Source organism: Scyliorhinus torazame, chromosome 8 (genome assembly GCF_047496885.1).
Source record: "Scyliorhinus torazame isolate Kashiwa2021f chromosome 8, sScyTor2.1, whole genome shotgun sequence".
NCBI classification, from domain to species: domain Eukaryota; kingdom Metazoa; phylum Chordata; class Chondrichthyes; order Carcharhiniformes; family Scyliorhinidae; genus Scyliorhinus; species Scyliorhinus torazame.
The window spans coordinates 30,817,704-30,845,410 of NC_092714.1; the positions used below are offsets into that span (position 1 = coordinate 30,817,704).

A 27,707-nucleotide genomic window follows, 5' to 3' on the forward strand; every position below is an offset into this window, starting at 1 on the left:
GCAAACAGGCTCCGCACCCGATTTCAGCGTCAAAAGGGATTCTCTGCCCGATCGCCGATTACGATATCGGCACGGGCAACGGAGATATCCGCCCCTGGAGCCTGGGAAGGGGTGGTGATGGGATACTACAGGACAGGGTTTGTCAAGATTAAGCTGCCAGCTGTGTGATGAGTGTATAAACACGAGATCGCCAGCTTCAGTACAACAATCTAATCAACACTTGTTGAAAGAATCCCTGAGCCTAAAATTTGCAATTCATTTTTTTTAGCACCTGTGTTTAATTGTATGGATAAATGTCCACAACAAGTCACATCAAGTGGTAAATCTAGACTGGAAGGATGAATGGGTTTTGTATTTTTTCGTATGACTAATACCTTCCAATTGTGTTCCAGTGGAATTTTTCTGTTTCATCACTGACAACCAATCTTGCTCTGTTATTACCCCAAGCCATGTGCTGTATGGGAATGATTTAACCGTACTTAAAGAAATAGTTCAATCTTTCTACTTCCCAACCTCTTTATATTCAAATAGTACACATAATTGATACATTATAAAACTTGGAAACATCGAGCTAGTGTGAACACTCCATTGTATTGGATAAGACCAAGATCATGATATTCCTGCATCATCTGCACACTGGGATTCCCCTGAGTTAGTTTTGATGAGCACATTTCAACAGTTGCTTCAGCTGCCCCTCCAACAGAGTGGAATAAGATCATGCACAACAAGATTCACCACAACAACCACAGCTTCTGAAACACCTTGACAAGGCACAATGGTCTGATATGTTAGTTCACACAAGGGCCTGAATATGCAGGATAGCCTGAGAGCCAGCACGTAACAGCAGAGGCCCTAGAGGTGTATCGAATGTGAAAGAGGGAACTTAAAAAGGAAATGAGTGGAGCGAACAGGGGACATGAAAGGGTATTGGAGGTAAAATAAAGGAAAATCCTAATTTATTTTACAAGTACATTAATGTAAAAGAATAAAGAGGGAAAGAGTAGGGCCCATTAAGGACCACAGTGGCAATTTGTGTGTGGAGCCGGAGGATGTTGGTAGGGTTCTAAATGAATACTTTGTGTCAGTGTTCACTCGTGAGAGGGACAGTATGGGTATAGAAATCATGGAAAAGATCTATAATAAAATTAAAGACATTAACATAGCCAGAAAGAAGGTTCTGAGTAGTTTGGCAGGCTTAAAAGTAAACAAATATCCAGGGCCCGATGAAATGTATCCCAGGCTGCTAAGTGAGGCAAGGGACGAAATAGCAGGGGCACCGGCAATAATTTTCTCTTTTTAAAATACTTTTATTAAAGGCATTTTACTTATGTACATTAAAATCTCAGAAGCCCAAACATCTACATGAACAGAAAACACAGGTCCCCATCATCCCCTGATACCAACACCCCAACACCCATCCTTCCTAATTTCTCCCCCTTATCACCCCATCGCCCCCCAACTCCCCACAAACCCCCACCCCCCCGCACCATTGATCCCTCAATTCACCCTGAATAAACCAATGAACGGTTTCCACCTCGGGGTGAACCCCTCCTCTGACCCCCGCAAGGCGAACTTGACCTTCTCCAATTCTGCCAGATGACTCACACATACCCCTGTCTTCGGTGGCTCCGAGTCCTGCCAGCCCAACAAGATACGTCTCCGGGCTACCAGGGAGGCAAAGGTCGAGACATCGGCCTCTCTCTCCATCTGGACTCCCGGGTCTGCCGTCAGGCTAAATATTATCACCCCCAGACTTGGGCTCACCCCCACACCCAGAATCTCGGACAACACTGACTCATCCTCACAGCTGCCATGTGGGCCCTATGCACCACTTTAAACGGGATGAGGCTTAACTTCGCACATGGCGAGGCCGCCTCAACACTCCACAGGGCCTCTTTCTATGTCCCTGCCCCTTCGCCCTCCGGCCCCTCTCCAAAAACACCGTCCTCACCCGTGGGGTCTTCCCCACCCAGACAAACCCAGTAATGATCCCATTTACCTTCCTAAAAGATATGGGAGGTTCTGGAACACGAACATGAACCTGGACTGCACTGTCATTTAACCTGCACGCGCCCAGCCAGTGACAGCGGCAACACATCCCACCTCTTGAAATCTGCCTTCATTCTCTCCACCAATCACACCAAGTTCAATTTATGTAGCTCTGCGCCGACTGGATTCCTAGATACCGAAAACACGGCCTCACCGCTCGGAACGGCAACTCCCCTAACCTCCTCCCCTTCCCTCTAGCATTAATCAGGAACACCTCGCTCTTCCACATGTTCAATTTATACCCCAAAAACCAGCCATATTCCCGCAGGATATTCATGGCCCTTTCAAAGCTGCCAACCGGGTCCGAGATATATAACAAAAGCTTGTCCACATACAGTGAGACTCTGTGCTCCACCCCGCCTTGCTCGATCCCTTTCCAAACCCTCGATGTCCTAACTGCCATTGCCAGCAGCTCTATCGCCAACGCGAAGAGCAACGGGGAGAGCGGGAACCCCTGCCTCATCCCCTGATGCCGCCCGAAGTACCCCGAGCTTGTCCTGTGAGTCTGGACACTCGCCATTGGTGCACAGTACAGCAGCCAAACCCAACCCTCCCCTCGATCAAAAGCATTCTCTGCATCCATTGCCACTACTACTTCCACCTCTTGCCCCTCCAAGGGCACCATAATAAAATTAAGCAGCCTGCGCACATTCGCCGACAACTGTCCCCCCTTCATAAATCCCATCTCCCCTATCACCCCCTGCACGCAATCCTCTATCCGTGATGCTAACACCTTCAGCTAACAGCTTCGCATCCACATTAAGCAACTATATTGGGCGGTATGACCCACAATGCTCCAGGTCCTAATCTTTCTTCACAATCAGTGAAATGGACGCCTGCGCCAACTCCGCGCTGAACCTCTTGTAAAACTCCACTGGGAACCCATCCGGCCCCGGGGCCTTCCCTGCCTGCAACACCCCAACATTGTCCATCACCTCCCTCAGCCCGATTGGGGCCCCCAATCCCTGCACCCAATCCTCTTCCATGCTAGGGACCTCCAACCCATCCAGGAACAGCCTCATCCCCTCCTCTCCAGGCGGCAGCCCTGACAGCATTCTGTAGAAGGTCTCAAATACATCATTTACGCCCTCTGGGTCCGACACCGCTTTGCCCCTCTCGTCCCTCACCCTACCAATCTCCCTCATCGCTACCTGCCTCCTGAACTGGTGGGCCAGCATCCTACTCGCCTATTCCCTGTACTCCTGCACTGCCTCTCTGGCCCTCCGCAATTGCCCCACCACCTTACCCCACCGCCTTATTCATGTGCACTAACCTGAACTCCATCTAGAGCCTCTGTCTCGCCTTCAACAACCCCTCCTCTAGCGCACCGAGTACTTCCGATTCATTCTCAAAATCTCCTCCATTAGCCTTGTCCGCTCCTCCCTTTCTACCCTCTCCCTGGCACCGGATCAAAATAAATTCACCCCTAACTCCCACAGCATGGATACAGTGACCTCCCCCGTGTCATTCCACTCCATGTCATCTCGGATGGTGACCCTCACCCTCTCGCACACACCCTTCTCCGCCAACAACCCCACATCCAACCTCCACTGCTGCAATTGGGCCTCCCCCCATGCCACCCGCAAATCCACCTAGCGCGGCACGTGGTCTGAAACCACAATCACCGAATACTCCGAGTCGGCCACTTCCACCAAGAGCGCCTTATCCATCACAAACTCCTCAAGTGCACAAAAATACGCGACTGCTTAGCCCATTAAAACCTTGCACATTCCAAGTGACCAGCCTTGTCGGTGGGAACCCCACCGCCCCCCTCCCCTCCCTGCCAATCAGCCAAACCCCCTTTTTAGCCAGCACCCCCCCGCCCCGCATCACATGCTCTTCCAGGCCCACCCAAGGTGTCTGCCCCATCTCTCCCTTCCCAACTGCGTCACACCAACCACACCCGTGTCAGCAACCGTCACTCCCCTCCCCCTTCCCCACTCTCAAACAAAGAACCAGCTCATTTCCCCTCCCCATGCCCTGCTCCTGACAACCCCCCGACCTCACTTCCATTAACTAGCCCACCCAGCTAGCATGGTGATCCCCGCCCAGGGCCCCTAACTACCCCTCTTCCCCCAATAGCTCCCTCCCCCAACCCTCCCAACCACCAGCAAACAAAGAAAACAAACAGAAGGCATATTCATCATCAACGCTCCCCCATCGTACCCTGCCCCAATCCACCCACCCAATGTGCCCCACAATATACACAGAACTCCTCTCCAAAGTTAAGTACACCCACACTCCTCCCAGTCTGTGGTCTCTCATAAAGTCCATCGTTTACTACAGCGAGTCAAAATTAAATTTTTGCTTTTGGTCCATCACCCACAAGCGGGCAGGGTACAAAGCTCTGAACTTCGCCCCCTTCTTGTAGAGGGCGGCCTTTATCCGGTTATACCCGGCCCTCCGCTTAGCCAGCTCCGTACCCAGGTCTTCGCAAATCCGCAGCTCACTCCCCTCCCTGGTACATTTCCTGGTCTGCCTCGCCCACCTCAGGATCTTCTCCTTATCCAGGAACCGATGCAGCATCAGCAACATTGCCCTCAGCGGCACCTCCACCAGCGGCCTCCTCCTCAGTGCCCTGTGAGCTCGATCCACCTCGAGGGGCTGCCCCCCTCCCCACCAGCTTCTCCAGCATGCTACCCACAAACTTCCCAGCCTCCTCACCTTCAATGCCTTCGGGCATCCCCACAATCCATGATTTTGCCTCCTGGAGCGGTTCTCAAGGTCCTCCAGCTTCTCCCTCATCCTTTTCTGGCTTCTCAATACCATCCCCATCTCCGCCTCCAGCAAGGCGAACCGATCCTCATACTCCACCATTAACTCCTCCACCTTTTGGATCGCCAGGCCCTCAGCCTTTTGCCTCTGTTCAACCCGCTCGATCGCTGCCCAAAGCGGCTCCACCACCTTGGCCAAGTCCTCTGAGGCCTCCTTTATCTGCTGCTGAAATTTGCCGTTGAGGAATTCCACCTGCTGCTCCATCGACCACTGGGAGGGCAGTGCTGCCCCCTTGCTCTCCACCACCTTCTCCTGTGCCGCACCACTTAAATGTTCTTGCTCCAGTTGCTGTCTCTTCCTTGTAGCACTCCTCATCTGATGAGCCATACACCAGTCCCACCAGTGGAGTATTACATTGCCTGGGTATTCATGCACCTTTTGCCCTCAGACACCAGACAGTTAGGGTGGGGAAGGACCAAAAAAAATCCACCTAGAGCAGCAGCCACCAAATGTGCGACCACTCACTCCATGGCCGCCACCGGAAGTCGGCAATAATTTTCAATTCCACTTTGGCCTCAGGAGAGGTACCGGAGGAGAGCCAGTTTGTCACCATTATTCAAGAACAGAGGAAGCTGTTATAACCCTACAGGAGGCCCAGTGATCTGCAACGTCAGAGGCCCTGCAGCCTCACCTGAATATGATCCATCCAGATGAGGGGGCAGGGCTAACCCCTCTGTTCAAAGAGCTGCTGGGATATAAATACCCGTGCCCAGGTGAGGGCCGGGTGTGGGAGACCCTTTGGGGAGTGGGAGGAGTGCATAGTAACCTGAATAAAATGGACATTTGCTACAGACATTGCTTCAGAGTGGTCGCTTGCCTGAGACTTTGCAGAAGGGATAAATCAGAGGAAACTACAGGCCAATCAGTCAAACCTCAGTGGTGCGAAAACTATTGGAAGCAATTCTGAGAGCCAGAATTAATCTGAATTTGGAGAGGCAGGGGTTAATCAAGAACAGTCAGCATGGTTTTGTCTGAACAACCTGATTGAATTTTCCAAAGAGGTGTAGATGTGGGAAATGCATTTGACATAGTCTACTTGGACTTCAGCAAGGCTTTCGATAAGGTCCCGCATAGGAGGCTGATAGCAAAGGTAAGATCCATGGGATCCAAGGAAATTTGGCAAATTGGAAACAAAATTGGCAGAGTGACAAGAAGCAGAGGATGATGGACAAGAGGTGCTTTTCTGACTGGACGCTTGTGTCCAGTGGGGACCCGCAGGGATCAGCATTGGGGCCCTTGTTTTTTGTGGTTTGTATAAATGATTTAGATATGAATGTAGGAGGATTGATCAGTAACTTCACGGATTACATGAAAATTGGTGGGGCTGTAAACAGTGAGGAGGACAGCCTTCGAAAACAGGAGGATATAGACGGGCTGGTCAGATGGACTGAGTGTGAGGGTGGCATGTGGCGCAGTGGTTAGCACTGGGACTGCGGCGCTGAGGACCCTGGTCCGAATTCCAGCCCTGGGTCACTGTCTGTGTGGAGTTTGCACGTTCTCCCCATGTCTGCGTGGGTTTTGCCCCCACACCCCAAAGATGTGCAGGTTAGGTGGATTGGCCATGCTGAATTGCCCTTTAAGTGGAAAAAAAATAATTGGGTACTTGTTATAACCTGTCAGCTTACCACTGGCTGGGGACTAATGGCAATCCCACAATCCTTTGGGAGTATGAGCTTCCCCAATGAGGGGGGCAAAGAAATCATTAGCAGATTCCCTGCATAAATAAAGCTGGCCAGTATGGAACCAGCTAGAGAGGATTGAGCAGCAAGGGAGTTTCTGCTGCTGTTGTATATATATGTTATTGTAAATAAATGTTATTTCTTTCTATCCTTCAACTCCTGCTGGATTCTTCGTGGCCCTCACAAAAGTACTCTAAATTTATAAAGACGCAAATGGCATTCAAGCTGAAAAAGTGTGAGGTGATGCACTTGGACAGGACAAACAAAGCAAGGGAATGCATGAAAAATGGTTGGACCCTGGGTAGCACCGAGGATCAGAGAGGTCTTGGTGTGCATGTACACCCGTCCCTTAAGGTAGCAGAGAAGGTGGGTACAGTGGTTAAGAAGGCATATGTAATACTTGTCTTCATTAGCAGATGCATAAAATTTAAGAGCAGGGAGGTTATGCTGGAACGTCGGTTAGGCCACAGCGAGAGTACTGTGCGCAGTTCTGGAATCCACATTATAGGAGTGATGTGATAGCACTGGAAAGGGTGCAGAGGAGATTTACCAGGATGCTGCCTGGGCTGGAGGGTTTTAGTTATGAAGAGAGATTGGATAGACTTCAATTGTTTTCCTTGGAGCAGAGGAAACTGAGGTGGTGACATGATGGGAATCTATAAAATAATGAGGAGCATAGATAAAGTAGACAGGAACAAACTTTTCCCCTTGGTGGAGGCGTCAATGGCCAGGGGGCATAGGTTTAAGGTATGGGGCAGGAGGTTTAGAGGGGATGTGAGGAAAATCTTTTTTAATCCAGAGGGTGGTGGGAGTTCGGAATTCGCTGCCTGAAAGGGTGGTGGAGGAAGAGACCCTCAGAACATTTAAGAAGTATTTAGATGTGCATTTGCAATCCCATGGGCATACAAGGCCAAGTGCTGAAAAATGAGATTAGAATGGTTAGGTGGTTGTGTTTGTCCGGCGCAGACGCGATGGACCTTTTCTGTGTTGTATGATTCTATGACCCCATGACCCTATGACTCTGTAACACATCCGCACCAACTCCGACATGCACATTACCATTTCACCCTCAATTGAGCATTGATTGGCAACAGATGGAAGTTCTGTCAATCCTTGGAAGGATTCCTGCCTGTTCAGGCACAGCGCTGTAGTGGCCAGAAGAGGTACTTCAGTACTGTGCCTCAGCCTAACTAACTCCCATGAAAGCACTTCAGGTAAGTGCCTGACCGGGGGATGGAGGGGGGGGGGGCGGGGGGGTGGGGGGGGGCGGTGGAAAGGTTGGGGATGCTCTGGAGGGTCAGAAGGTGGGGGGGGGCGATCTCAATGTCAGGGGGTAGGCTGGGGAGGGGGGGAGCTGAGGTCTCGGAGGGAAGGGCACCCCAAATCTGAAGGGGCCTTCAGATTGATCCCTCCCTCCCCCATTCCCCACCAACCCCATCCCGCCTGAGATGGAGATCGATTAATTTTTCAGTTTACTACCCTGCTGTAACCCATGCCCGCCAGCCTAAAAATTGAGTGTGAGGGTGGCATGTGGCGCAGTGGTTAGAACTGGGACTGCGGCGCTGAGGACCCAGTTTCAAATCCCAGCCCTGGGTCACTGTCCGTGTGGAGTTTGCACGTTCTCCCCATGTCTGCGTGGGTTTTGCCCCCACAACCCAAAGATGTGCAGGTTAAGTGGATTGGCCATGCTAAATTGCCCCTTAATGGGAAAAAAAATAATTGGGTACTCTAAATTTATAAGTGGCTACTTATGGGCCTTACTAGGAGCAAGGGTGGTGTTTCCTGCTCGAGACGATGCAGTCTCACGGCCCACCGTAAAATTGCATTTGTGTCAGGGCAGGCAGGATCCCGGAGAGAATACCATCCATACAATTTTACTCTCCTCCCCCACCTCAGAACTTGGGGAAAGCGTAAAGTTCTGGCCAAGGACTCGATGTTTGCAAATTCTTACCCGCTGCCTTAGGGGCATGTTTCATTAAAAATACAAATTCTCAAACTAAACTCATCAATTCTTCTGCACTTAAATTCCTGGGCCTCGATCTTTCAGTGGCCGACATCTGTTGTTGGTTCAAACTCACCCAATGCAACAAAAACTAGCTTTGGGATACTTAAATTTCCAGGTCCCTCTGAAATGCCCCACCAGCTGACTTGTCACCTCATTCCAAGCAAGAAGCCATCAGGAAGTGGAACACATTTGTGTAATAGAACAGCAGGAAAGACACCGCCAATTCTCACTCAGGCCTCCCCATTAAAAACTCAAGTCAAGGCTCAATGACTGGTCATTTGGACCTAACATGAATATGTGAAAAGGATCTTGACAGTTTAGATGGCTGACCTTAACAGAAAGAATTTTTTAAAAAATAGATTTAAGAGTACCCAATTCTTTTTTTTCCAATTAAGAGGCAATTTAGCGTGGCCAATTCACCTACCCTGCACATCTTTGGGTTGTGGGGTTGAGACCCACGCAGACCATGGGGAGCATGTGCAAACTCCACACGGACAGAGACCCGGGGCTTGGACCGAACCCGAGTCCTTGGTGCCATGAAGCAGCAGTGCTAACAACTGTGCCACCGTGCCGCCCTACAGGAAGAATGTTAAAATACCTGCCAACTCCCAGTGCCATCTGGGGGATAAGCAAAATGGCCCATCCGATTTCCAATGCATTAACATCACCCCCCGTAAAGAAACAATTTGGAACTGTGATAGATATTTTATAAGAGGCGATTTATGTGACCATTAGTTTGTGTTTAAATGCCCAGAGACTCCAGAGCAATGGACAGCAGAGAGATCATTCATATTTGAGTAACTATTGTCCCGATGTTGCTCTGATAATGATGGTGAAACTGTCAGCGTTTGTCATCATTGCATAAATAGGGAATATGCTATTGAGGATCCCTCAGACTGCAATCCCTAATTCACTTTTATACTATTAGCCTCCCCAAAAAGACTATTGAAAAAGCGAAACTGTTTTTGTAAGTTCATAATTACTAACAAATACCGTTGCTGTCCCTGAAAAGCTAATTTTATATTTGTGAAATGTCATATTTCTCCACATGATCCATATTCCATATATTAAAAAAAATAGGTTCGTGTATTGATATTTTAGTTTTAATCTAAATCTAATAATAATAATACTTTATTTTGCTATCTAAAATGTTAAATCACAGGAGAAGGATAATCAGCATATTTAACTTCCTGGTTTGCTGTCTGAATACTTCAATGTGATTGGTTGCTTACTCTGCTTGCTGACATTACTACTGCTGCACAACTCGCAATCCCTTGATGACGCTAGTGGGAATGAGGAAATCCATGCAACACAGGTTGCTGAATTTTTGTGGGCTGTTGCATTCAAGGTCAGCAATGAGCATAAATGCTTCGCCGCTGACTGCAAAATCTAGCTTTATATTTCAGTGGAATATTGATTAATATTAAATGCAGAAGCGGTTGAGTTATTATTGAATCATCTATTCAACACTGTCTATATTTTTTCAAGGGAATACCCCAAACGGATAATGATGAAGTAAAAACTGTGTCATAATGTTAGGTGTGACGCATTGGTTAAATAAGCCTGCAATGATCTCAGCACCGAGAGACTGCCTAATGAAAAGAATAAGTAATGATCTCTGTTTGTGGATAATGAATCTAAACTAACAATGTTAGAATTTATGGTAAACTTGAATGCTATAGTGCCAATAGCACCTCATGCAGTGAAATAAAGTTTTATTCAGTACCATACAGATGTTGGAACATTCAAAGTGTCTCAAGATCCTTACATAGGAAGTGTAGGCAGCTGCACGGAACTTTAATCCGGACAAACGCGAGGTAATGCATTTTGGAGGATCAAACCTAGGTATGAACTATACTGTAAATGGCAGAACCCTTAGGAACATTAACATACAGAGGGATCTGGGCGTGCAGGTCCACAATTCCATAAAAGTGGCAACACAGGTGGCCAAGGTGATTAAGAAGGCATATGGCAAGCTTGCCTTCATTAGCCGGGGCATTGAGTACAGGAGTTGGGAAATCATGTTGCAGCTGTATAAAACCTTGGTTAAGCTGCATTCGGAATATTGTATGCACTTCTGGTCATCACATTATCAGAAAGACATGGAAGCTTTGGAGAGAGTGCAAAGGAGGTTCACCAGGACGTTCCATGTTCTCGAGGATGTTGGCTATGAGGAGAGATGTCAGAGGTAGGTTCTTCACTCAGAGAGTAGTAAGGGCGTGGAATGCCCTGCCTGCAACAGTAGTGGACTCACCAACATTAAGGGCATTCAAATGGTCATTGGATAGACATATGGACGATAAGGGAATAGTGTAGATGGGCTTTAGAGTGGTTTCACAGGTCGGCGCAACATCGAGGGCTGAAGGGCCTGTACTGCGCTGTAATGTTCTATGTTCTATGTTCAAGGTTGAATAAACTAGGATTGTTTTCACTGGAAAGACAGAGGCTGAGGGGAGACCTGATAGAAGTCTACAAAATTAGGAAAGGCATAGACAGGGTAGATAGTCAGAGGCTTTTTCCAAGGGTGGAAGTGTCAATTACAAGGGGGCACAGGTTCAAGGTGAGAGGGGGAAAGTTTAAGGGAGATGTGCAGGGTAAGATTTTCAGGCAGTAGGTGGCTGCCTGGAATGCGCTGCCAGAGAATGTTGGGGAAGCAGGCACATTCACAACATTTAAGAGGCACCTGGATGGGTACATGAATAGGTCGGAAACAGAGAGATACAGACTGAATAAGGGCAGAATGTTTTTTTTTTAGTTAGGGCATCATGATCGGCACGGGCCTGGAGGGCCGAAGGGCCTCTTCCGTGCTGTACATTTCTTTGTTCTTTGATTTGAATTGTGCTGTCTTTTGTCATTTAATCTCTCCTGTCCTGTGATGCACTATCAATTACGATGAGATGAGAGTAGAGAGTAATCAAGGCTTTATTACACAGAGATGTGTGGCCTCCTCCAGCTGCTGCCAAAATGGCTGCAGCTCGGTGAGCACATACATTTATACTCCGCCTACTCGGCGGAGCCAGCAGGCCGGATCTACCCGCGTACCTGTAGTACAGGAGCCTTACCGTATCAGTTCTCATATACGTAATATATACAAACAGTGGTGACTACCATATTCACCCCCTGTTAAAAAGGAGTCCAGCGGGGGTGGTGGAAAAACTATTTACATGTATGTGAGCATTTTTAAAATGTACAGTTTGGGGAAAGTTCACAGATTTAGCCGGTCGGGTGCCTTGATCCTCCGTTGTGAGCGCCGCAGTCCTGGTGGTGATGCAGGCACCGGCTTGGTCGCCGGTGACTCCGGGAGCGTGTAGTCCTCATCTTCATCCCCGGATGGGACCAAGGGGAGGACGGATCGTCCAGGAGTGGGGGCTGTGGTGAGGTGCATTGGGGGGAGGATGGGTGGTGCCGGGGCAGTTGGGAGGGGGGGGGCAGCTGGCGCCAGGTCCCTGAGGGAGACTGTGTCTTGGTGGCCGTCGGGGTACGCCGTACTGCGGTTTTGCATGGAGTAGCTGTACCCTCTTGACCAACGGGTCCGCCTTGAGGAGCCGCACGTGCTTGCGGAGGAGACGGGCCCTGGAGCTGCCAGCCACGTTGGGAGCGAAACCCCGGAGGTGGACTTCCTAGGGAAGGCAAGGAGACGTTCATGGGGGGTTGCATTAGTCGCAGTGCAAAGTAGCGATCAGATGGAGTGGAGGGCGTCGGGGAGGACCTCCTGCTAGAGGGAGACCGAGAGAATTTTAGACCGTTGGGCCAGCAGGACGGCCTTCCAGACCGTCCCTTCTCCCTCTCCACCTGCCCGTTTCCCCGGGGGTTGTAGCTGGTCGTCCTGTTCGAGGCAATGCCCTTGCTGAGCAGGAACTGACGCAGCTCATCACTCATAAAGGAGCATCCCCGGTCGCTGTGGACGTAAGCAGGGGAACCGAACAGGGTGAAGATGCTATTGAGGGCTTTGATGACTATGGCAGACGTCATATCGGGGCATGGGATGGCGAAGGGGAATCTGGAGTATTCATCGACTACGTTAAGGAAGTACGTGTTTCGGTCGGAGGAGAGGAGGGGCCGTTTGAAGTCCATGCTGAGGCGTTCAAAGGGACGGGAGGCCTTCACCAGGTGCGCTCGGTCTGGCCAGTAGAAGTGCGGTTTGCACTCCGCGCAGACCTGGCAGTCTTTGGTGACCGCCCTGACTTCCGCAATGGAGTAGGGTAGGTTGCGGGCCTTCATGAAGTGAAAAGACCGGGTGACCCCTGGGTGACAGAGACCATCGTGTAGGGCCCGGAGTCGGTCCACTTGTGTGCTGGCACATGTATCTCGGGATAGGGCATCGGGGGGCTCGTTGAACTTACCGGGGTGATACAAAATCTCGTAATTGTAGGTGGAGAGCTCGATCCTCCACCTCAAGATTTTATCATTTTTGATCTTGCCCCGCTGTGTGTTATTGAACATGAAGGCAACCGACCGTTGGTCAGTGAGGAGAGTGAATCTCCTGCCGGCCAGGTAATGCCTCCAATGTCGCACAGCTTCTACGATGGCTTAGGCCTCCTTTTCAAACGGAGGAGTGCCAAATTTCGGAGGCGTGGAGGGTGCGGAAAAAGAATGCCACGGGTCTGCCTGCCTGGTTGAGGGTGGCAGCCAGAACTACGTCTGATGCATCGCTCTCGACTTGAAAGGGGAGGGTCTCGTCGACCGCGTGCATCGCGGCCTTGGCGATGCCAGCCTTGATACGGTTGAAGGCCTGTTGAGCCTCGGCTGTCAGGGTGAAAACTGTGGAGCGAATGAGTGGGCGGGCCTTGTCCGCATAGTTAGGCACCCACTGGGCATAGTATAAGAAGAACCCCAGGCATCGTTTGAGGGCCTTGGGACAGTGGGGGACGGGGAGTTCCATGAGGGGACGCATGCGGTCGGGGTCGGGCCCTAGAACTCCATTTTGCACCACATAGCCAAGGATGGCTAAGCGGTTGGTGCTGAACATGCACTACTCCTTGTTATATGTAAGGTTCAGGAATTTGGCGGTATGGAGAAATTTGAAAAGGTTAGCGTCGTGGTCCTGCTGGTCGTGGCCGCAGATGGTGACGTTATCCAGGTACGGGAAGGTGGCCCGCAGTCCGTACCGGTCAACCATTCGGTCCATCTCCCATTGGAAGACCGAGACCCCATTAGTGATGCCGAAGGGAACCCTAAGGAAGTGGTAAAGGCGGCCGTCTGCTTCGAACGTAGTGTATTGGCGGTCCGCCTTGCGGATGAGGAGCTGGTGGTAGGCAGATTTCAGGTCCATTGCAGAAAAGGCCCGATACTGTGCAATCTGATTGACTATATCAGATATGTGTGGGAGGGGGTACGCATCGAGCTGCGTGTACCGATTGATGGTCTGACTGTAGTCAATGACCATCCTGTGTTTCTCCCCAGTCTGTACAACTACCACTTGGGCTCTCCAGGGGCTGTTGTTGGCCTCGATGATACCTTCCCGCAGTAGCCGCTGGACCTCTGACCTGATGAAGGTCCTGTCCTGGGCAACGTACCGTCTGCTCCTGGTGGCGACGGGTTTGCAATCTGGGGTGAGGTTTGCAAACAGGGAAGGTGGGTCGGCCTTCAGGGGGTGGTATGGGTCCATCGAATTTCAGAGTTAGACTTTGGAGGTTGCACTGGAAGTCCAGGCCGGGTAGCAAGGCAGCGCAGAGATTGGGGAGGACGTAGAGCCGGAAGTTGCTGAACTCTACACCCTGGACAGTGAGGGTGGCAGTGCAGAACCCCGGATCTCCATGGAGTGGGATCCGGAGGCCAGGGAGATTCGTTGGGTAATGGGGTATACCTTCCGAGGTGGATGAAGCTCTCCGTGCTCCCAGAGTCGAGAAGGCAAGGCGTCTTGTGGCCATCGATTTTCACCGTCGTTGTCGCGGTTGCGAGGTTGTGTGGCCAGGACTGGTCGAGCATGATGGAGGCGAGCTGCGGCTGGTGTTGGTGGGTCCCGGACTGGTCGGCGGCGGTTGTGGGCGATGAGTGGCCCGATGAGGTGCCCGACGAGCAGGGGCCCTGAGGCGCCATCCAAAATGGCGCCGAAGATGGCAACGCCCACGGGGCAAAGTGGCGGGCGGCGTTAAAGATGGCGGTGCCCACGGGCCGCACGTGGGTTGTGGGGACGAAAATGGCGGCGCCCACGGGTCTCACGTGGGGTGTGCAGGAACAATGGGCCTGGTTACAACCGTGTGTTCAGGATCTGGAGTTTCTGTGCTTCTGAAGGTTGTTCTGTCGCTGATCCGATGTAGGCTTCAAAGCAAGCTAGCCAGTGGTCGAAGGCCGACGTGGCGTTGTCTGCTTTTTGGCAGCAGCTGCAGGAGGCAACACATCTCTGCTTAATAAATTGATGCACTATCAATTACGACGAGACACGAGTAGAGAGTAATCGAGGCTTTATTAAGCAGAGATGTGTTGTCTCCTGCAGCTGCTGCCGAAATGGCTGCAGCTCGGTGAGCACACACATTTATACTCCGCCTACTGGGCGGAGCCAGCAGGCTGGGACCTACCCCCGTACCTGTAGTACAGGAGCCATACCGTATTACTTCTCATATACGTAATATATACAAACAGTGGTGACTACCACATCCTGCATCCTGACGCAGACCTCCCCTTTCCTGCCCCCACCACCCCGCATCCCTCCCAACCCCCCGCACCCCCACTATGGCTTAGAATCTCCAACATTTCTTTCTTTCTCCAGTTCTGATGAAAGTCGCCCTGACTCTGTTTCTCTCTGCAGGTGCTGCCCAACCTGCTGAGTATTCCAGCCTTTTGCCTTTATTTCAAAAAGCTGGGGTGTGAGACTACTCTTTCAAAGAAAAGGGCAGCACGGTTGTGCAGTGGTTAGCACTGATGCCTCACGACACCGAGGACCTAGGTTCGATCCCGAAACCCGGTCATTGCCTGTATGGAGTTTGCACATTTCTCCCCGTGTCTGCGTGGGTCTCATCCCCACATTGTGCAGAGTAGATTGCCCTTAAATGGATTTATTTTAAAACTCTTTCAAAGAACAACGGCATGACAGGCAGAATGACTTCCTGCTGATTCTGCGAGATTGTAAGAGGAAGCAGGCCATATGGTTGATTACCAACTCCTCTTCCGGAGAGCCCAAGGTAATCCTTGCTCACTCTTTGAGCGACATTAGACCAGAGAACTGCCAGAGGTCTTTAGATTGTGACATTTGGCCCAAGAATGCCTGTGGTGGGGTATAAACCAGCCTGACTGGCCTATCCAGTTTGGCTGTATATAGGCCTGGACCGGCACAGTGCAGCACACTTGAGACATCCCACTCCTGCTCCAAGTAAAGCAGCACCGTACCTCTTTGATAACGATAACGGAAAGTGCTGGAAAACCTCAGCAGATCTGACGGCATCTGTGGAGAAAGAAGCAGAGGTCGGGATTTTACAGCCCTGTCATGGTGGGACACACCATGGGCGATTCGGCAGCCCAGTCAAATGTCCATTGATTTTCGGGAGGATTGGACAATGCTGACGGCAGCCAAGGCCAGAGAATTCAGCCCAGAGTTAACTTCTCAAGTCCAATATGACACTTCCTTGGGCCATACTTTCCTCATTTTTGTCATTGACAGGAGCTGATTGTTGGATCGTCAATGATGGATTCAGAGTTTATTATTGTTTCTGTTGACTGCAAAAACTGTACACCTTGGGCTTGGCTCTTATCTGGCTACTTTCCAAGTTAAAAAATATATATTTTGAAAATGTGTCTGGAAAATCTTGAGTTTTTCAAAAGCATGATGCAATGTTGTAAATCCCCAGAACACGAATAATTGTGTTGCAACACATCACTTCATCACTTCTGGTGATGTCAGTGTTTCAAAACGACACATTGGCATTCCAACTTTGATCTCTTCCTTTTGTTGAATAAGGGTGTTTTTAAATTTCCTTTCCAGTACAGTTGAGCTGGTGGTGCAAACTGGGCAAGGCAACCAGAATTGTGAGGATATCCTGTTCCTGAATGAGCTCCACATATTCAGCATAGGCAGGCAATTTCCACTCAGTACTGAATACAGTTGCCTACACTGCAGCATTAAATAACTGTTGCAGGTTGCAAGGACAATCATAGAATCATACAATTTACAGTGCAGAAGGAGGCCATTTGGCCTTTCGAGTCTGCACCGACCCTTGGAAAGAGGGCTCCAACCTTTCCCTGTAACCCAGTAACATCACCTAACCTTTGGACACTAAGGGACAATTTAGCATGGCCGAGCCACCTAACCTGCACATCTTCGGACTGTGGGAGGAAGCCGGAGCACGCAGACACGGGGAGAAAGTGTAAAGTCCACACAGTCAGTGACCTGAGGTTGGAATTGAACACGGGTCTCTGGAGCTGTGACAAGCAGTGCTAATCACTGTGTCACCATGCCGCCCCTCCACATTATATCAGCAATTCAAATGCAGTATTCATTTTTGCTCTAAGCAATTTTTGGAAACGTCAACATTTCTTTCCGTCGGTAGCTTATTGAGAACCATAGAAGTATAGAATTCCTACAGTGCAGAAGGAGGCCATTCAGCCCATCGAGTCTGCACTAACCCTCTGAAAGAGCACCCGGCCTAGGAACATTCCCCGCCCAATCTCTTAATCCCATAACCTCACCCAACCTACACATCTTTGGACACTAAGGGGCAATTTATCATGGCCAATCCACCTAACCTACACATCTTTGGACTGTGGGAGGAAACCCACGCAGACACAAGGAGAACATGCAAACTCCACACAGCCACCCAAGGAGGGAATCAAACCCGTGTCCCTGACACTGTGAGGCAGCAGTGATAAACACTGTGCTACCGTGAAAACACCTTCCTCAAACTGTGCCAGGGGAGTTGGCATATTCAATTTCGGTTGACACAATTTTTATTTACACCCTAGGGTTTTCTATGAAATCACAATATATTTGTGATATTTAGCTTTTGTAGGTTGGTTTTCACTGTCTCCGATGACTGGATGGCATCATTCATTCAGAGGCTCGACCTGTACTCAAGTGTTTCTGCCACAAAAACTTTCTGCTTTTATGTTTTATATCTCCTGGGCGGGATTCTCTGTCGGCTGATGCCGGAATCGGAAACGCGATTGGGCAGAGAATTGGTTTTGACGCTGAAATCGTGGCGGCCGCGGTTTCACACCAAATCGCAATTCTCCAGTGTCAGCAGTGTCAATGCGTTCCACTCTGCACGTACAGTAAACACCCTTGGCATATCATTAGTGGGCTTGACATCTCCAGGGCCTCCGCGATTCTCCGGCTCCACGGGGGGGGGGGTTCACTTGTGCTTTCAAAAATCGTGATACAGGCGCCATGGCTGATGAGGGGTAAAGAGAGAGTGCGCAAAGTGTCCAACATCATCATAGTTTGCTGACAATCGTGCCGCTGGCCGGGGGGCTTCTGCCAGGGCTGGGGAGAGTAGCGGGGGGTCAGGAGGTGGGCTGTGGGGTCAGGGTGGACGGGCACGGAACACCATTGCCGTAGCCGGTAAGGCAGCCATGCAGCTGCGCACGTCGCTGACAGTCCACTGTGAACTTAGAGCCACAGTTCGTATTCGTGTCCCCACATGCCAGCCCCCTAGGTGCCCTCTGACTCCACCGATCCATCAGCGGGATGGGTGCACTCCAGCGCAACAAATGCCATCTTGTTGGCTGGGATGGTGTGTGTGGGGAGTGAAATGTGTATATGCTGGTGTGTTGGGTATGCCGGGTCTGTGAGGACTGCGTTTACTGCAGCAGTGAGAGAGACAGGATTCCAACACTTGAAGAAATGCAACTCGATTTTATTGAACTCTTAACTATCATACATACTTTAACTGTGGGTTGACAGTATGCTGACTTGACTGGAGACCTGAGGCTAACCTGACCAGACTATCTTACTACCACATGGTGTATGTTCTAGTTACTGCTCACGGGCTCTGACTGTCTCAGAGGCTGGATCCCAAGAGTGTGGGAAAACTAGTGCCCTCTAGCTTTATAGTGGTCGTGTCCTGTCTGGTGATTGGCTGCTGTGTTCTGTGTGTTCACTGGTCATCCTGTGTGTCAATCACTGCCTGTCTGTGCACCATCATGTACCTGTGTGTATATTATGACATATGCGACTGCAGCTTGTCAGCCTCCTGAGAGTCAATCACGAATCCAGTGGATCCGCTACCGTTTCTCATTGGTATCGATTGTGTTCCACATGGCGCCAGTGCTAGCCCCTTAACAGTTGCTGAATCAGCCCAGGTGCGGCGCCAGTTTTGCTGTTGTGGAAGTCCACAAATCCTGCTCCGGCGTCAACACTTAGTCTCTGGAACGGAGAATATTTTTATCGAACAAAAGTTCCCACTCTTCAGCCTGCAAATCCCAATCGGAAATGTCATTCATTCCACTCAAACAGTGAGACTGTAAATTGCTTAGAGACCAGAGTAACAACAGTAACAAATAGAATGATTGAATCCTAAAGCAAGTGATAATTTCACCGCATCCACAGATCCAAAAGCAGAACCAAAATTGGCTCTGCTGTGTCTTTAACTCATCATTAGCCTTGGCCAGAGAGGAAGCTTCTCCTTTCTGGTTTTTCCCCTGGGTCTGTGCAACTCGGAATGTTCTGTAATTCTGAAATCAAGATTAATTTTTAGCATGATACCATTTGCATGTTAAAGTTCCCAAAATGTGAATTTTGGCAATTGCATTAATGACATGACAAGACATTGCAACCAGAATTTGTAACTAGGACTAATTACATGGGTTTGAGCCTCAGGACCACTTATTCTTGGTTTCCTGAATGTCCTGGACAATATTTACCCCTCATTGCATCGTTAAAATGGATGGTCTTGTCATTATCTCAGTGTTGATTGTGGGACCTCGCTGTGTACAAATTAGCTGCCACAGTTTCTCTATTAAAACAGTGACTGCACTTCAGAAGCATTTCACTGGCTGTAAAACACTTTGGGATATATACTATATTTCATTTCATAATCATACAGTCCCTACAGTGCAGAAGGAGGACATTCAGGTCATCGAATCTGCACTAACCCTCCAAAAGACTACCACATCCAGGTCCACTACTATGCCCACCCTCGTAACCTAACCTGCACACCAAGGGGCAATTTAGCAGGGCCAATCCATCTCACCCGCATATCTTTGGACTGTGGGAGAAAATCGGAGCATCCGGAGGAAGCCCACGCAGACACGGGGAGAACGTGTTAACTGCACACAGACAGTCACCCAAGGCAGGAATTGAACCCGGATCCCCAGCACTGTGGGGCAACAGTGCTTTTTTTATTGCTTTCAGTACAGGTCTTTTATTTAAACCAATACTAATCTCATTACTGTCTTTATCTGGTTTTAGGACATATTTCTACCAGCATTAGCTGTGTACAGTAAAGATGAAGTTGGACAAGAATGGAAACAATTTATTGTTGATGTAGCAGGATTGCACCTTGATACATCACTGGACTGTTCACCAATCAAGGGTGTTTTGCATTCTGTTGGGTTTTTATAATCGGTTTTCACAGTCCCAAGTAAAAATCTATATGTCAGTAGCGATGATGCTATGCATTCAATTAGAGATGAACGATGGACCAAACAATAATTTGTTTTAAACCCAACAGAAAACACAATAAAAAAGTAAACTTTAATTACTAAGATACTTTAAAAAAAAATTCAAATCATAACTGCTGCCATATTGCAAGGTGGACTTCTTTATACAACTTTCATTCCAGTGAGCAATGAAAAGAAAAAACTCGAGACACGGCAAAGTAATAAATATGCTAGACACAGTTCAACTCACTAAAAAATGAATAGGCTTTCATGAAGCAAGCATTAAACTCAAAACTAACACTATCACAAATGTTTATGCATGGTTATCTTGACACTAGATTTCAAAGTCCCACAGGCTGTTAGCGATTATTAAATTGTGCAAGCAGTGATTTTCCATTGAGCTGCACACGCGTTTTCCGCTGGATCAGTTCTCTTCACACCATTGATTCTCCTTCCATACCTGTACTTCTCCTTCCTCACTAAAATCATTCTTGATGTTGAATGTTTTGCAAATTTCTTCAGGGGTTTATCCTTTACTCATGTTTGCCACGGTTTCGCGTGTTACATCTCGAAGGCCCTTGATAATAAGGTAATTTTCAGCCAGAATTAATTCGAAGAGTGTACCCTGGTCAACTTTCAGAAACTCTTGATCACACACAGGTAAACATCAGTTCGTCTTTCTTTGTTTTCATCATCCTCTGGTGGGGGAGGATCATCTCTGTGATGTGTACACCACTGGAACACCTTTTTCAGAATTAGCAGCATTCACATTTGGGAGGGGTACTGGATCATCATCCATACCTAGGTCTTCCAACATGGTTTTGATGGTGATGGACTGCTTTGCTATTTCTACATCCGCCTCAAAGATCTTTCCATCTGAGCTTTGTAGCTTCATGGCAGGCATTTTCTCAGCCTTGGCGGCGATCCCCTGCTCCTCCTCTTTCTCTCTCTCTTCTTTTTCCCCCTCTTGAGTTCTGACTCTCACTGACTCGTGAGGCCACCGTGCTGCCCACCATGTAAATGTAAATCTTTTTTCTTTTGTTGTTCTGGTTTTGAGGATATTGTTGAGTTTTCTTGTTGTAATGGGCTTGGTTTCTCTGGTGTTTTGGGGGATATCTGCTTTTGATGTTGGTTTAGAGCAGGCTTAACAAGCCTTTGCATAATAGCGGCTCACTCAGATGACCATGAGCAAATTTTGAATTTGTCACAACATTAAACATGGATTTGTCATAATATACACCAGTATATCATGGTGCAGACACACACTGATGGACACACAGTGGGATCACTCAACAAACACAACACCGCAGCCAATCACCAGTGAGAGCACACGCACTATAAAGACAGGGGGCATCAGAGTTCCCGCTCATTCGAGTTGCAGGTAGCTACGAGGACAGAGCTCACAGCCTGTAACACAGACATTCACCATGTGCTGAGTGCATCGACTGGTTAGGACAAGGCAAAGGTCTTTAGTTAAAGCTAGTATCGTATTCGCCCACAGTATGAGTATGTTTAAACAGTTAATGATTCAATAAAATAGTGTTGCACTATTTCAAGTGTTGGTGACCTGTATGTGATCCAAAATACCCAACACATCAGGATAGACTGCAGCATTCAGGACCCAGGTTTGAATCCTGGCCCTGGGTCACTGTCCGTGTGGAGTTTGCATATTCTCCCCATGTCTGCATGGGTTTCACCTCCACAACCCAAAGATGTGCAGGTTAGGTAGACTGGCCACACTAAATTGCCCCTTAATTGGAAAAGAAATAAATAATTGGGTACTCTAAATTTATTTAAAAAAACATTAAACATGGATTTCAATAAAATATTGAGGTACAAAGAAAATAAACAACTTGCTGAGCAAACATAAAGCAATGTCAAAGCAATAAATTGATAAAACATAATGAGTATTAGGGCAGCACACTGGCGCAGTGGGTTAGCGGTGCTGCCTCATGGCGCCAAGGTCCCAGGTTCGATCCTGGTTCTGGGTCACTGTCCATGTGGAGTTTGTACATTCTCCCCATGTTTGCATGGGTTTCGCCCCCACAGCCCAAAGATGTGCAGGATAGGTGGATTGGCCACGCTAAATTGCCCCTTAATTGGAAAAAATGAATTGGGTACTTTACATTCATTTTTAAAATTAATGAGTGTTTAATAAAGATAACCATTAGAGTGTGAGAGGGTCAGAGCATATGTGGCTGGTTCACTCACAGTCTCAGGGTGCTGACTCACTCACTCACCCTCACCCACTTTATGAGTTGGTGTGAGTGTGTTGGTGTGTGGCGGTGAGGGTGAATGTGAACTCTACGACTGGAACTGAGCCAGACACATTCTCACTTTCACTCACACACTCTTGCTTTCACAAGGAAACTAAGGAACCTTCTCATTCAAGTTGTTCATTCTATTTGTTTCTCAGGAAACTAAGGAAATTCGGATGTCCACATTGACTCTTGCCAATTTTTGCAAATGCACCATAGAAAGCATCACAGCCTGGTATGGCAACTGCTCAGCCCAAGACTGGAAGAAACTACAGAGAATCGTGAACACAGCTCAGTCCATCACACAAACCTGCCTTCCGTCTACACCTCCCGCTGCCTTGGAAAAGCGGGCAGCATAATCAAAGACCCCGCCAGGTTATTCTCTCTTCCAACTTCTTCCATCGGGCAGGAGATACAAAAGTCTGAGAACAAGCACTAACAGATTCAAAAACAGCTTCTTCCCCGCTGTTACCAGACTTCTGAATAACCCTCTCATGGACTGAACTGATATCTTCACATGTCTTCTCTACTGAGTAATACTATACTCTGTGTGCTCACCCGATGCCTATGCCATGTATTTACATTGTGTACTTAATCATGTCCTGGGCGGGATTCTCCCAGCCCTGGGCTGGGCCAATCTTTCTCCCACCAGACATTCTCTCCAACCCCCCACCAGCAGCCATTCTCCCTCCCCCACCAGCAAACACTCTCTCCCCCCACTAGCAGCCACCGTCTCTCCCTAAGAAAAAACACCCTCTCTCCCCCAACAGCAGCCACTCTCTTCCCCCCACCAGCAACCGTTCTCTCCAACCACCAGCAGAAACTCTCTCCCTCTTGGTAGTCACTCTGACTCTTCCACCACTGCTAAGAGTTGCTCCTCCCATCAGAGACTGGTTCTCTCCCACATTTGTTGCCGATAGGTTAACCCGTGACCCTATCAGGAGAAAACACAGGAGAGAAGAAACCTTGTGGTTGGAGGAGCAACTGCTTGCCAAATCTTCATCTTCACTTTCCGGCATTTTGAACTGTCCTGCAATACAGATAGAGAGGCCTGGTAGGCCGGATAATGGCCCACAGGTCTTGTTTTGGACAAGTCTGGTTTAGAAGATATGGGTTGGATTTCCATGATTGTGTAGTGCAGGAGTGTATTTTTGATCTATTTAAACAGAATTGAGATTGGCTTTGTCTTGTGATGCGACCATCAATTCACACGAGACGGAGAGTTGAAGTGAACAGTGGTTTTAATCAGCTAGATCTGTGCCTGCCTGCGACTGCTCTGTACTGAGTGCCGCCTACAGGCTGCAGATCTATATACCTCCCCCTGAGGGGGTGGAGCCATAGGCGGAGCCCACAAGGGCATCAACATAATACAATACAATGTAATGCAATACAATGAATGGTGAATGGTAGCAATAATACATTCACCACACTAAATTGCCCCTTAATTGGAAAAAATGAATTGGGTACTTTAAATTCATTTTTAAAATTAATGAGTGTTTAATAAAGATAACCATTAGAGTGTGAGAGGGTCAGAGCATATGTGGCTGGTTCACTCACAGTCTCAGGTTGTTTCGATGTTTATAAATTTATTGAGCTGGATTCTCCCAAAATGGGGCTATGTCCCCATGCCGGCGTAAAACGCTGGATTTGCACTCCCGAGTTTCCTCAAAAAAAGATTAACTGATTCAATGTCCTGCAGGGGCCTAGCAGGGACCCGGAGTGATTCATGCAGCTCTAGCTGCGGATACGGGCCCCCGCACTTCCAGTCTGGAGTCCGCGCATGCGCATGGTGGCAGCCTCCGCAGACTCGGACCGCGGAGACAGCTCCAAACTGCAGTCCCCCCCAATCGGCCGCGCACCCTTGCATCGGACCAGCCCGATATGTCCCCCAGCCGCCCATAAGGTCCCCCCTCCCCCCGGTGCCCCATCCCCCCGCCCCCCCCACCAACGCGGCCGCGAACTGTGTCCTCAGCCGCCACGCAAGGTTCCCGAACGGCAATAGGTGGTTAGAATCACGCCATCGGAAACTTGGTTGCTAGGAGCAGAGAATCGCTGGGTGGGCCTCTGGCAATGGTCCCCCAGCCGCGTGAAGTAATGCGCGAAAAAGCCGTTCTCGTGTCCCGGAGAATCGCCGGAGCGGCGCCAGGCCCGATTTCGGCGCGAAAGTTGATTCTTCGCCCCCGCCCCAAACCCGATTGTGGCGCGGGGCTGCGGACAATCCAGCCCATTTTCCTGTGTTTGGGTAGGTTTGTCAGTTTAGTGGGTTTGTCTTCCTGTTGGTTTATTGGATAATAGATCTTTCCTACATTGGCCCAATGAGCCTTTGTGGTCTTAGCGATAATTTGATATGTTTTCTTATTCCAGTTTGGTGAGTGTGGGCCTGGTTTTCATATCATTGCCCTGAGTACACATATATTTTTGGTGCCGATAGTGTGAGTGCAGATTTGTTTAAGGCTGGTTTAATGAATAATCCATTGAAAGCAGAGAATATTCAATCCCAGCCCTGAATGGAACAAACCTCCTGCGTAATGCTGTGCCGTGTGCTTGAATCACTCCGAGATTATTTCCACGACACAGGTCACTGTGCATAACCTCGACTTAATTATTATCTTCAAGTAAAAATACTTCTCCAATGCTGACTCCAATTTGTCAGACTCCAATCCATCTGAATGGCTGCCAATTGGCTGGAGTCAGACACTCCTTTCTCCCTGATCATAATCTTTTGCCGCTACCTCAAGTTCTAGACCGTCGTTGGTGATAAAAGATTGTTTATGTTACAATTGCAGTACTTTTCTATCTTCACCAGTTTTTTTTTAAGCTTCAGACGGACTTTGAGTTTGGAATTTTTTTCCCAAAGGACTTGATTGTGATGTCATGGGTGACTAATCTAATATTAAATAAATAAGATCTAATATTAAATAAATAATTTGTGAAAATCCAGGTACTGATTAATTGACTTTTTGTCAGCATTGTTGATTGAGTTGGTGAACATTCTGAGGTCATGAATGAAAGTTTAGTTTTGCTGAGCTTTAACACAGTTCCCAAAAATTGAAAATGCTGAGTTCTAATGAAAGACCATAGTCTTGAAATGTAGAGCATGATGCAACGGGAAAAAACAGAATCCAGTTTTGGGCATGAATAGCGGGTGTTTTTTGGTGATTGCAGTGCCAAGAACACCCCCACTATTAAACGGGCTTCTTTTTTTGGGGGGGTTTCTGCGGGGTGTGGCCTACCAAGACTGCACTAACCTCACTTACTGCATTGACGAGCTCAGCTCAGCTCGACAGTGTAGGAAGGGATCGAGGCACCATTTTTTAATGCCGTCACAATCTCTCTGGTCTCTGAATCCCCCTCGACACTGCAGCGTCCGTACACCACCACCACTACAACTACCGATTAAGGGGTCCCCGGGCCCATTTCACCCCATATCGTAAGGGCAGGGCACCCCCCCCCCCTCCCCCGGGCCCGAGCCCGAACCCTGGCAAGGGCAACCTGGTAATTGGGCAATGCCAGCCTACCCTGTCAGTACCCCTGCCAGCCTGGCGGAGCCACCTGGGCATCCTGGCAGTACCAGGGTACCCAGGTGGAATCAGGGGTGCTAGAATTCTACCCTGCCCAAAGCCTGACCACCCGGGGCCTTCGATCGCCTGGGAGATCCCCCAAGTGCCGTTAGTCCCGGCCCATGTTTGTGGAAACCAATGTTAAACAGCGCCATGGGGAGGTCTCCCAGTCGCGGGCGTTCGATTCTGAGCCTTGGGATAGTCTGGCGCAGACATTGCTAAGTGAAACTAACTGCTCATTTAAATATGCAAATCTGAATCTGACCCAGTGACGGCGAGATCCAGATCACGTCATCTCGCAAGATCTCGTTACAACTCACCAGGCGTCCCAAGCGTCCTCTAGCCAAAGTCCTCCAGCAGGAATTAATGCCCTTGGCACGTCACCGTCGGGCGCGATGAGGCCGTACAATCGTGCCCATTAACACTGTTTTTCTCTCCACAGTTCTGCCTGAACAACTTTGCTGGCATTTTCAGTTATCATTATTGAAAATTAAATCTTTGATGCAATTCCCCACTTGGCATATTCCAAGACTTCTATTTACCATCTTGGGAACTGTTAAACGGAGCCCCATCCAATTTTACTTTTATTAATTGCAAGTGCAGAATTTGTCTTTAGAATACCAATGAGGACTAGCAGCTCGGGTGCGGAAATATACACAGGCAACCACAGCCTTACAAGAGAACTCGAATAGTGCAAAGAGCTCAGCTAAAAATTTGCAAATAACAACTAGATGCTAGTTTAAAGCAACCTGTTGTATCCCATTCTAGACAAATGGACAGAGGGAAGAAAGGGAATGCTGAGGGGGGGCGGTTAGTCTCATGCGTTCCAACAACACAAACAATGACACAGGATAATCACATTAAGAAATGGAGGAGGCCAGTGTGGCACAGCCTGATGGCCCCAAACAACACCCATTCACCTCCATAAACCTTTCCCCCAAAATAAACACACATGCATTGCTGTCTCTGGAAAAACAATACTGTCTCTGTAATGCAATTACCAGAATAATTACCAGAATACCAGCACAATTATCAGCCCACTGGAGTCCACTGTGCTGTGACCTTTCTTTACCTCATGCTGTTAGTTGTAACTGATAATAAAACATATACAAACTGTGCTCATTTTGAACCGTAGATGAGAAGCACCTGGATTGTCCAGCATTGCCTCCCCGCATGTGTATTAACAACTTGAACATTGCATCTGGACTCCAAGATTTTACATCAGAGTATTTCCTCAGACCGTTCATAATTGTCAGGATATATGTGGTGCTAATTAAACCCATGCCTAGTTTCCCTTGCAGAGTTTGGTGTGATGATCCTTCTTCTTGAGCTAGTGCAGTCCACATGGTGAAGATGCGAAATACTATTGGGAAGGAAGTTCATGGATTTTGACCTAGACACAAATGAAGGAACTGCAATCCATGTTGGGTTGGGTGAGTGTCTTGGAGGGCAACTGGGAAATGGTGGTCCCATGCTACCCATGTCCCTTATAGGTGGTGGGGGCTGTGGCTTGTTTTCCCAGTGTTCTTGATGCATGGTAGGACAGTGGTTAGCACTGTTGCTTCACAGCGCCTGGGACTGGTTTGACTCCCGGCTTGGGACACTGTCTGTGCGGAGTCTGCACGTTCTCCCCATGTATGCGTGGTTTTCCACCGGGTGCTCAGGTTTCCTCCCACAAATCCCTAAAGATCTGCTTGTTAGGTGAATTGGACATTCTGAATTCTCCCTCAGTGTACCCGAACAGGCGCCGGAGTGTGGTGGCAGGGGGATATTCACAGTATCTTCATTGCAGTGTTAATGTAAGCCTACTTGTGACACTAATAAAAATTATTATTTTTTTTTTTTTTAA

The 27,707-nt window shown here is 48.7% G+C and overlaps 1 pseudogene; it reads right to left on the reverse strand.

The window, feature by feature from the left end:
* Positions 1-20,464: 20,464 nt before the first annotated feature.
* On the reverse strand, positions 20,465-20,944 carry LOC140428705 (S-phase kinase-associated protein 1 pseudogene; annotated as a pseudogene).
* Between the last annotated feature and the right edge of the window lie 6,763 nt (positions 20,945-27,707).